Source organism: Falco biarmicus, chromosome 12 (assembly GCF_023638135.1).
Source record: "Falco biarmicus isolate bFalBia1 chromosome 12, bFalBia1.pri, whole genome shotgun sequence".
Taxonomy (NCBI): domain Eukaryota; kingdom Metazoa; phylum Chordata; class Aves; order Falconiformes; family Falconidae; genus Falco; species Falco biarmicus.
The window spans coordinates 24,054,985-24,066,652 of NC_079299.1; the positions used below are offsets into that span (position 1 = coordinate 24,054,985).

Below are 11,668 nucleotides of genomic sequence, written 5' to 3' on the forward strand. Positions count from 1 at the left end.
GCCTTTCACATGGCAACAAGGAATGTTTCATTACATCATTAAATGTCTTGGGGAAAACTGAGCCTTGGATTCCTCTTAAATCAACTAAATGGCAGAAGAAACTGAGCTGTGGGGCTGGGGGTACATGTGCTCCTCTACTGACCACAAACAAATGCTCAGTGATCTGTTCCACATAACCCCACATTCTGCAAAAAAGAAAATACATCCAAACACCTTACAGCAGAGACAAAAAGAGGTACAAAGACCAAAGAGGCACTTGGAAGACAGCCAGCTTACTCATTCAAACACAAGGATTTAGGAAAAACAGGCATACAAAGTGCTTCATGCCACAGATAAGGAGAAAAATGCACACCTGATGGATTTCTGAATGAATGAATAGGGGAGGTCAAGTAGAAATATCAAGGACAAAGGGCAAAAGACTTCTATCTTAGAAGACAACATCAAGTGCAAGTCCTGAGACAAATAAGGCTTATGGGGAGAAGGCACAGGGGCCTGTAGAAGTACAAAGGAACAAAACTATTTCTTATCTCACCACATCTACTCTCACGAAACCATTATAAATATGGAAGAGATTAAATATTATTTCCGAATCTTAAAGAACATCTTTATGTGGGAAATTCACAAAGTCCTCCAACATAGAGATAAGGTCAAAATGAGGAAAATTATTCCAGTGGCTTTTTTTACTTATATCTGAATAAATTACATGAGTGAAATTATTTGGTAAATTTTATTCATATTTTCAAAAATAGTTAATAGAAATAAGCTGTGTTTTCACCACACAATTACTCTTTGCTTCCATTTTTAACAGCTCTATCTACAAACTTCACAAAATTTTGGGGTACCTAGGACCTTGCCTTTGCCTCCTGTACAGCAGGCTACCAGGAAAACCAGAAATAATGCATACTGTTAAAATCTCTATATACAGCAAGTAAAGACAATGAGAATACAAAATATTGTCACATCCTATCACAGAGGTGAAAATACACATTGCCACTTATTCACGCCATATCAGCAAGACATATCAGGAACAGAACAATGTTGTAGTGTTCCATTCTGCACAGATCTTACCACTTACACACTGTCAAATTTCTACTGTTTTATTTCCCTTTCTATTTTGGTAAGAATTGCCAGAGGCCCCAATTCTACCAGCTAAGAGAGCTCAATGAAGTTTAGTGCATGTAGTGAAAGCTCCAGATCCATCAGTGCCGATGGAGATATTGAGCTATTTGACACTTCACGGTAGCTGGGCCTGGGAGACCAAAAATACTGTCACAACCTGTAAAACCAATGGAGGGAGAAATCACATTCTGTACTTGCATAGCTCCATGTGTGGCTGCAAGGAGGGTTGCCTACCACCACTGCACATCCAAGGCAGGACTTGTGTTCTGAATCTAAAAAATGATCACAGAATCAAAATTAATGAGACCCATGACCTCAATAAACTTTTAGCGGATTGTTCAGTCGTGTCCAGCCATAACAGTTAGAAGCGGGGTTTGGGTCTGGGTTTTTTTTCACATGTACACAAGAAACCCTCCAAACCCATCAGATATTCATGTGAATCAGCATTTTACACTGCCATGAAATGTTTCCAGACTCAGGGAAGAAAATCTCATAAGCATTCACTGAGCTGATATGACACACTGTCTCATCAAAGATAGAGCCACCTTACCAAGGACAATGAAACTGTGCATCCTCATGTTGTCAGCGACAGAAAATAATGAAAACCACTGCCATTGTTTTTCTGTTACTGGATTTTGAGGGATGAGGAAGGGAAAAATACCCAGGTGTAAACATAAATAATTATGAAATCACTACCAAGTTTTTACTGACTTTGACAACCATGCCAGGAAGCTAAAAGGCAAATTTCCAAAAAACCAATGTGCTTTCACAATGAATGTTACATAGCAAAAAGAAGAAAGCAGTATTTTTCAAGATCCCAATAGACTTAATAAACCAAATTCCTCCTTAATCCAGAGAAAAATATTTCATCCACCCTGTTCAATAGTTACAGAGTCTGAGAGTATTTTCCTTCAATTTATTTTTCAATTTTTCCTTCAAATTTTCCTTCAAATTAATTTTTAACGGTCAAGAAGGTAAAAGACTGCAGTGAATTGTCTTCAGAGGTAGTAGAGTTCCCATCACCAAACATTTTTGAAAACAGGTTGAACCAATATCTGTCAGGAATAGTTTAGGTGTGTTTGATACTGTCTTTGGGGAAGGGAGGAAGCCAGTGACATCCTTTTCAGCACTAGAGATGTATAGTAAGTATTAAAATATAATTATGCAGGACCTAACTGCACAGTTTCTCCTATAACAGAGGATAGAAAAGTAACACAGGTCATGTTTCACTGTCCATAACTGTTGTATTATTTTTAATTATAATGTAAAAATATACATCCCCCCTGGCAATGACAGAGTATGATTCCTTCCACCCCTGCCACATCTGACACAGTGGAGGACTTTCCAAAAGTGATCTGAGATCCCAAGACCTACCAACTATGAGAATTGTTCGGGGTTCATCCATTCCCAAAGCACTTGTGGAAACACCTTTTTCTGTGGTCATTATTTCAGTGCCCCTGAAAGGGCTGCCCATCAGTTTAAGAAAGCTGAAGATAAAACATAGCCTATCAAATTATGTCCAATGGTGCTCTTGCACAGCAAGAAGAACATGCTACTGAAGTACATCAAGACCAAAATCACACTGTTCTGACTCACATTACAGGGGAAAAAAAAAAAAAAAAGCAACTTCTGACTGCACAAACATTGAAGTTGCTTAATTCTAGCACAGGAAAAAAAAAAAAAAATCTGGTACTTTCCTGATCTACCACTCTAACAAATATCAGGGTACAGCAACTGGAGGTCAAAAAACAGGCATCATATTGAACCTTATAAAACATAGAAAATAAAATACAGTCGTCTTTTAGTAATGGTAATCCATTTTAGGAGCTACTCCCCCAGGGACATGCTGAATTTTCCATCATAAAGTCTTTGAATCAAGACTGGATGTCACTCTAAACTGTAAACAATAGCTCCGTTGGAATTAGTGGCTCGATTCAAGAAAAATTGGATTGCCACATTGATATACAAGAGGTCAGACTAGCCACTCATCCAGCCTGTCTGGTCTTTACATTCATGAGCTGGCAGTCACCGAGAGCACTCTACAAATCTGACAAAGACTTCCATTTCCAATGCCTCAGTACCAGCACAAAGGAAGCAGAGGGTGATGAACAACGTCGGTAAATGAGATATTCAGACAACAATAGCCTGAAGAGAAAATCTTTGCCTTGAAAAGAGTTATGGTAGTGCAGACTTCCTTCCAACTGCCTACTTCAAAGTGCTACCTTCTGAAATGGCACTACCATTCTTTAAAAATTGTTAAGCAAGGTTTTGTTGCTGTACAGACCTCTTCAAATATTTTAGCTGAAATTAGCACACGTGCTATCGTGGAAGGGTGAGGATTATTTGTACCGGCTTCAAGGAATACAAATGGCGAAGCATTCCTCACAGAGAAAGATAATGATACTCATAAATGAAAACTTTGGCAATTCATTCCTTGAAAACTAAAAGCGTGCCTCAACGACGTGTTATATACTTCCCTTGTAGCTAGCAATTCTGGTTATTTCTCTTGAAACACTGTCAGACTAATGTGTCTAAAAGATTATATACGAGATTACTATACAAAGTGAGTTATTTTGTAAATTATGGATGTCACTGCAAAATAAATAATTCCATATATTTCTTCACAGCTTACTATTTTTTATCAAGTAAAACTCTTTGTTTCCTCTTTTTTAATGCAGGATCAAAGACTACATACATGGTTCTAGCAGAGGCTGCACTAGTCTGTGATGACCAGTAACAACACAGGGCTCAAATTAAAGTGATGCCATTGATATGAAGTGTACTATTGCTGCTAAATATTATGGTTGAGTAAACCTGCAGGGTTACGCTGAGTGCTATAAATACCAACCTTAGCTTCAAGAGTGGGTACTGGGAGCTGTATCCATTTTGTGAAAATTATAGATTAAGTGAAACAAAATGGTAATGAATGTCACTGCTTTTGAACGCTGAGAGTAAGGACAGAGTCAACTGAAACAACTACAGCTTATCGTTGGGTTGGGTTGGGTTTTTTTAAGTTTTACTACTGTGTTATTTTTCTCATAAACTGTTCTTGGGCATGAGAAAGCACACCTTTGTGTTCTACATGGAAAAAACATTGTGGGGTTTTTACTTAATAATTGACAGAGGGCATTATCAGAGTTATAAGTAATGACTTCAAGGTTTCTATTCTATTCTTTACTTTTTTGGTAAAACTAGTCTTCATTATAGTATAACCACCTCTTTTAGACGTGTCATCTAAGATGGTACTTGCTGAATCTGAATCTATTAGGCTTTTAACCTTGCCTTATAAATATAAAAATTGGTCAGAAAGCATCTACTCTCTGCATCTCAGTGACTTTAAAAAGTCATTCACACAGAAAATTGCCAATCTGACAGCTCAGGAAGACCAGTTTCAATTCCCTAAAGGAAATAAATTGGTGTCTTGGTTACCTCTATTAGATAGTGAAAGATCCTCCCTGTGAAAAGGCTGAAAGAAAAAGAAAAATGTTGACACAGATCAGGACATTCAGAGTTGATATGAATATCAACTGCTGCTAGGTGAGGCACATATAGCCTGGATGGGAAGGTCAGCACAGCTGAAACTGGAGTTATGAAGAACACAGATACGGCACAGAATCTGCAAACCAGAACCAGGCTACTGAAAGGGAAGAGTGGGAGACACCTCTAAAATCAGTAATGTGTTCGTAAGAAACAAATGTCATCATGAAATTAAGAACAATATATGAGAATAAAAGGAGTTCCTGACTTCTGAAAATTAATTTCACTCTCTTCAGTCCTGATTCAAAGTCAGACACTGCCTTACTGTTGATTTAAATAGGGTTTGGCTCAATGCCCTCTTTGAAGAATATCACTATGTAAGCCTTAATTCTATGAAAACTGTATCAGGGCATAATAATAAAATCGTATTAATATCACTATGAATACCACCTGATTTAAAAGAAAAATACATAATAAATTCTCTGTATCTCCCAAATCCAATGATTTTAGCATTTATCAGGCCCCAATCCAGCAGAAACAAGAGCAATTGCTGGAGAAGTAAGCAAGCACAGAAAAGATGTAACTTGCTTGCTTTCTTTTCCCAGAACAAAACCTTGTCACCTGTAAAAGGAAGTCTGTTGACCTGGAAACCTTTGACTGAGAACACCAGTTCCAGAGACACAGAAACACAAAGAAAAATAATAAGGAAGAGTTCAGGGAAAACTAAGAGCAGGTAGATAAAAGCCAAATAAAAAAAATAATTAAAAAGAAAAAATCCTGAAGCAACAGAAAAGTCAGTTCCATTAGAAAACAAAGATAATGAAAAAGAGAAGATAATGTGGAGAGCCAGGGTTTAAAACTATGCCTGTCGTTTACATCTTGACTCAGAAATGAAATTTTGTTATTAGAGCAAAATGCTAACCTGGCAAACAAAAGCAGAATGATTGAGTCTTATAAACACAGACATCTGGAAAAAGATTTGTAACCCTTGTACGTTCACTAGCCTGCACCATTAATAACTCTATTATTGAGAACACTTTTGCAATTTGAACAAAATAGCAGTGCTTGTGACATATATTAGATTGTAAAGGTAACATATGAATATTATATTGTAAAGGTTTATTTATTTAACATCCAAGTTCTGAAGTAGTTATTAATATTTTAGGTATTTCTTCAAAGACGGGCTTTTGGGATAAGTCATCCTGAACTCATGATCAGCAGAAAGCAGCTCATGGCCTCTGTGTCTCATCTTAAACCACTAGCCAGTAAGAAGTACCAGTACTAAGCTACTTTCCTGCCTGTATCAAGAATGCTTATCCAATCAACAGTTTGAGAGGCAATAAAAGGCTCAATGGAGACAGACATTTTTTCCTGATACACACTGGATCACCAGACAGGGGAAAGACTCCCCCTTCAGCGAGGTGTTAGTAGCTAAGTCACGTACAGAAGAGTACACCTTATCCGCCACAGGAACATTTCAATCTACAAACAATAAGGAAATCCATAATTTCACAGAAGGATTGTCAAAACGACCCTCTGAATAAGCAGAACATGAATAAGCTCCAAATGAGAGAAAATGAGCAAGAAATAAGCAACCACGGAGCTTGCAAGAAAAGCTGAGAGAGTTACTGATGGCAAAAGCTAATGCACAATGTGAAGAGCCATCAGGCCATGCCCTCATTTGTGCAATTACCCCCAAAGCCAGATGTAGTCATCCTCAGCATATACCTAAAAGGCATCCCTGTCCAACCAGGTGGGGATCACCTGTGAAACCAAATCCAGCAAAACCTGCAGATGTCTACCTCCATCTTCCAAGGCTCAAGGTCTTTACTACCTTTGTGTGATAGAATCATTTAGGTTGGACAAGATCTTTCAGATCATCAAGCCCAACCATTAACCCAGGACTGCCAAGCCCACCACTAAACCATGTCCCTAAGCACCTCATCTTCACCTATACATTTTTTAAATGTCTCCAGGGATGGTGACTCCACACCACCTTCCTGGGCAACCTGTTCCAATGCCTGACCACCATTTCAGTGAAGAATTTTTTCCTAATATCCCATCTAAACCTCCCCTGGTGCAGCTTGAGGCCCTTTACTCTTGTGCTATTGTTATCCCAAATCTGGGTTCCTCACCCTCTTGTTGATCCACCCAGAGCAGAGACAGTGGTTTATCCCCTGTCTGTGCAGAAATGGATGTTAGGTGGTAAATTCACAAAGCTAGCGTGCCTCTTAACACATGCTAAAACATTTTATATACTTTGAACAATTGTTTATAATTACATATAGTCACACTTAATTTTCACTTACGAGCCTTGTCTCCATTTAAAGGCACCACATTCCTTATTTTCACTACCCATGTTTTGTGGGGAGGGGGCTTTGTTAGTAGGGGGCTTTCTTTGCTCAGGGTGGATCTTTCAGTATGCTAACTAGGATACTTCACACATAGTTCCAGTAATTTTCTGTTTGGCCTCATTAACCATTTGGGTTTCCTTGAGCTTATCTTGTTATTTCTTGATGCATTTATGGTGTTTATTCCTTCTCCCAAGGCCATGTTTTGTTTACTGTAAGGATTAACTAACATCCTCTGTTTTTCAAATTCTTTCTTGTTTTTCACTATAGGTATTTATGTATTTTTTTTTCTTTCTTTCTTTCTTTTTTAAAGTAAATAATTCTTGTATCACTATTGCATATTACTTGGGAGAAGGGACTGACCCCCCTGCCCACAGCCCCTGCCAGGAGCTGCAGAGAGCGATAAGGTCCCCCCTGAGCCGCCCCCTCTCCAGGCCAACCCCCCCCAGGTCCCTCAGCCGCCCCCCGTGAGCCTGGTGCTCCAGCCCCGTCCCCAGCCCCTGCCCGGCTCTGGACACGCTCCAGCCCCTCAGCGTCCCCCCTGCAGTGAGGGGCCCAAAAGTTTGCATTTGTACCGTGTCATCCTTAGCCAGGTCTTAAAGTCCTCCAGCCTCTTTCTGTCTAGTATTCGAAGAACCCAGCCCAGGTGCAACAGTCTTCTGTGAAGACAAGGAAGCCCAAGGCAGAGGCATACCTTAAAACTGTCATAGGACTGCTACGTATGGGCCAGGTAACCTCTGAAGCTGAAGGACTGTGGTACACTCAGAGGTATCCAGCTACATGTGTTCAAAGAATAACAGAGAGCATTGTCCCTAACCCCACATCAGAGAGTTGGTTTTGCAGGAATTAGGAGACTGAATTTCTTCCAGAAGCCTGCAATAACCAAGAACAATCTTTAGCATGTAGTTCAGAGAGAAAGCGAACCTCAGGATGAACTCCTGAGGCTTTCTGTAACCATAAGCAAATAATTCACAAGTACCTTTGAAATAAAATCAAAAGAAAGATTAGATCCTGGAGATTCTTAATTTTCTTTATAGGAAAGTCAAATATAACTTTTCTATAATATTATAATTTTACTATTATATGCTATATAATATTATTACTTTATAATATTAAGTAGTACAATTTATTTTACTTGCATTCTGTTGAGGTTTTTTAGGACACATTTCAGAAGCTCTGCACAAGGAAGACTGGGACTACAGGCTGGAAAAGGATACGAGCATTCAAGATGGGAAAGGTACCGGTGATATGACAGCAATTTGTATTGTCCTTACAAGATTAAGAATGAACATTGAGTCCTTGACAGACTGGTCAGCAATTTAAGAAAACTACTACCAAGGCAATTTTAGTAAACTAGTAGCAAGGGCTATTTTAGGAACAGGAATACCAAATTTACTTACAGCTTTTAAAAACAAACAAACAAAAAAAACTAGCAGCCTAGTGATGCTCAGGAACTGACGGGGAAAATTCAACTCAGGTAAGAAATGCCCAACTGGATACCAAAGCTCACAGGGTGCAAGGATCCATAAAGCAGAGTCGTAATCCTGCAGGGCTGTCTAAAACCACAGTGCTGCCAGTGACAGGTTACAGAGCAAACCAGAACAGTATCAAGAGGTACACCCCCAGTAAACGAAAGCAGGTTCTCACTTCATTGCATCATTTCTTAGAAACACAGCTTTATCAATACCTGTTCTTCCCGGGGGCAACCCAGACCTTTGCTAGGTGAAGGTCAATACATAAACACACTTCCTCCTAGTGAATTCTTGTTAAAGTGGAGCTTAAGTTATTGCAATATAGGAAAAATGACTGCATCGTATTGAAACTCAAAAATAGAGAAAGGAAATGAAGGAATATTGACACAAACGTCTCCTGTTGCCGAGTTTCACTTCAGTAAATTCACAGGCTGACAAACAGAAATATTTTCACAATTTTGTTTTAGAGTAGCATACCTGATGCTGATTGTGAAAACACACCACAAAAGAATTTATCAATAAACAGCAGGAGATGCAGAAGTCATAAATGACAACCTGTCCTTAGAGAAAGACAAAAGGAAATTAACTCTAAGGTTTTATCCAAGGACTACGCTGAGTACAGTGTCTAATAAAACTTAAGGAAGCATAACACATGAAGGAATAGGTTTTGGTTCCTTTTCATTGTGAAATACATTGTACAGCACCAAAAGGAACGGATAACTGGGGACAGTGAAAGTTTGAGTCTTACTTATATTTTCCTATAAATTACACCTGGTATTTAATTTTACAAAAGGAAAACTAAGCACTTGCATTTAAATATCACTAACATTAATAAACATCCAAAAGATGTTTACTTCCATCCCTAAGAATGAAAGATCTGAAAGCAAGCTTTCACTGAGAGCTTGAGGAAGAACCCAATAAACACAAGAGAGAGAAGTACTAAAACAATTCTCAAAAATTTATCTCCGGTAACAGAAGACAAATCGTTTCAAAAGTGTTAGGTCTCTCCCATCTCACCCCCATGCTGGTATCACTCGGTACAATGTCCTAGAAATGTCAGAAGCAGAAAAACAAGGGATCCATTTCTTTGTTGTGGCCTCTGCCAAATTAGAGTCAGTCAAGGAAAAATTAACATTCTGCTGTACAGGTGGAGTTGTGCCAGGGACAAGATACCCGCACAGCAAGAACAAATTTAAGAATTAAATTGCACTACCTTTCTACTGCTAACCTTCCCCAATTCCATCACATATATCTCTCTTCTCGAAATGTGTTATAGCAGCTGTCTACCTATGCGAAGAGCAGAAGAAAGCTGGGAGTGAAAAGAACTCATCTTGGGGGAGTACGGGATTCAGAGTGAAGATAAGAACAGAGGGAACTGGGTTTTAGAGTTTTTTCTTTGTTTTCTGTTAACAAAGTACTAAAGAGAAATCAGATTCAAAACTGGGGGTGTCACTGAATCACTTCTGTTAGTGATCTCAGTAGCCATAACTGACTAAATATGTTGTCTTGACAGAAATGAAAGTTATCTGGAGAAAAGAAAAAAAGGTAGAGCACTGCAGAACTCAGTGCCGAGACCCCCTACTGAACCAAAGACTCAGCACGATGCTAAAGAGGTACGGTGTTGCTGAAGGTACCATCTGTTGTGTTTAGATCTGAGAAGTTGAAGGGCTAGTTAGAGGCAAAACACCACGCTAGCAAGAAACTTTATTCCTCAGCCCTGAAACCTTCCTGAGCTGAGCAGATCAGATGGAACCCATACTTCCACGTCATATTCAGCCACATGCATTTTGTGTGCTCAAAGAAAGAATTGTGCGCTTAGGTGGAACCAGCTTTTAGGCCCGTTCACTGTTGACTTCAAAAATAGCAGCTATTGATAAGTTATCAAACAGCTACTGGGAACTGATTAATCACTCCATTTGCAATACAAAGAAAATTGGTTTGGTTGGTTTGGGTTGTTGGCTTTTTTTTTGCATAAGCCATGAAAAAACTGTCCAGAAGCTTTGTGCTGAATCAGGACTCCATACCATTTACCATTTTCATGCCACCTCCCTGCTCATAGGCTTTGGTTGACTTACAAGAAAGCTGCAGACGGTGGCTGAGATCCATCTCAAGGGTAGCCACTCTTCATGTAGGAAGAAAAGGTTTCCCATCCACCCTCATAAAATGAAGAAAAACAACCGAGCCTGAATATGCTGTAGACAATTAATGACCCAAAAAGCCTGTGCCTCCCTGCCACTGAATGCTGATCAATCTGACTTAGCTTGGGAAGCTGCTTAGCTTAGTAAGAAGGATCTGTACTGCTAAAAGGAACTGCATATTGCTACACCAAAGGGAGACCGAGGCAGAATTTATTATCCCTCCTCCTCTTTGACTAGTATCAAATACGCTTAGGTAAACAAAATCTACCTACAGAGTTCAACTATTAACTACCTAATATCATCATTGTATTTGGCCACTTAAAAAAAATAAAACAAAACCCCAAACATTTTTATTTTGAAAAATATCAAAATGTGTATTTCCCGGGGGGGGAGGTACTTCATAGCTTGTTAGAGAAAATAAGGTTTTCTCTTGAAATTTTCTTGAACTTAACCTTCTGTTTCTAACCTCCAGTCAAGATTTCTCCCTTTGTATAACAATTTTGTGCATTTAAAATTCAGCTACTTGCCAAGCAAATAGCATCTGTTTAAACAAAAGGAAGAGATTAGTGGCGTCTACTGTCTGTGATAGGGAAAGAGCCAAGCTTTGATAAAACTACGTTTCAAGTTTGCCTTTACTGTTTTCAAAAACCGCAGCTGTTCCCTCCAACTTTCTTAAGCCTCGAGCTTTCTCACATGACCTTGAAGACTGACAAAGATGCAAAATTGTTCCAGACGCTTGCAAACTTTCTAAAGCAATGCCTTTCCGTGTTCCCTGTGATTTCCTTTTTATGGTCAGGCTCATTTAACAAATATTAATTAAGTTGAGGGGCACCCATCTGTGACATAACTCTTTCTTCTAGAGGTAATATCATATAGCTGCATGACAAAACTAGAATTTGTAGAGGTTAACTAGTTAACCCATTCAGAATTCTCATCATAAGGGTGAAATCAAAGAGAGAAATCCATTAACAACTCCCAAATGCAACAAAACATTAGCTTTTTAATACTAGAGTTATTTTCCCATAATAAAAAAGTAAAATATAAAATACTTCCCCCCCCCCCAAAAAAAAAAAAAAAAGAAAAAGATTCACTGGGGTTTTCTTCATTTCTT

At 38.8% G+C, this 11,668-nt stretch overlaps 1 long non-coding RNA gene across 1 annotated transcript; it reads left to right on the forward strand.

Moving 5' to 3' along the window:
- Nucleotides 1–8,095: 8,095 nt before the first annotated feature.
- LOC130157341 (uncharacterized) lies at nt 8,096–10,805 on the forward strand. Its single transcript, XR_008824813.1, has 3 exons — nt 8,096–8,184; nt 9,933–10,032; nt 10,479–10,805. It is a non-coding gene; the product is annotated as an uncharacterized LOC130157341 (long non-coding RNA).
- The last annotated feature ends 863 nt before the right edge of the window (nt 10,806–11,668 follow it).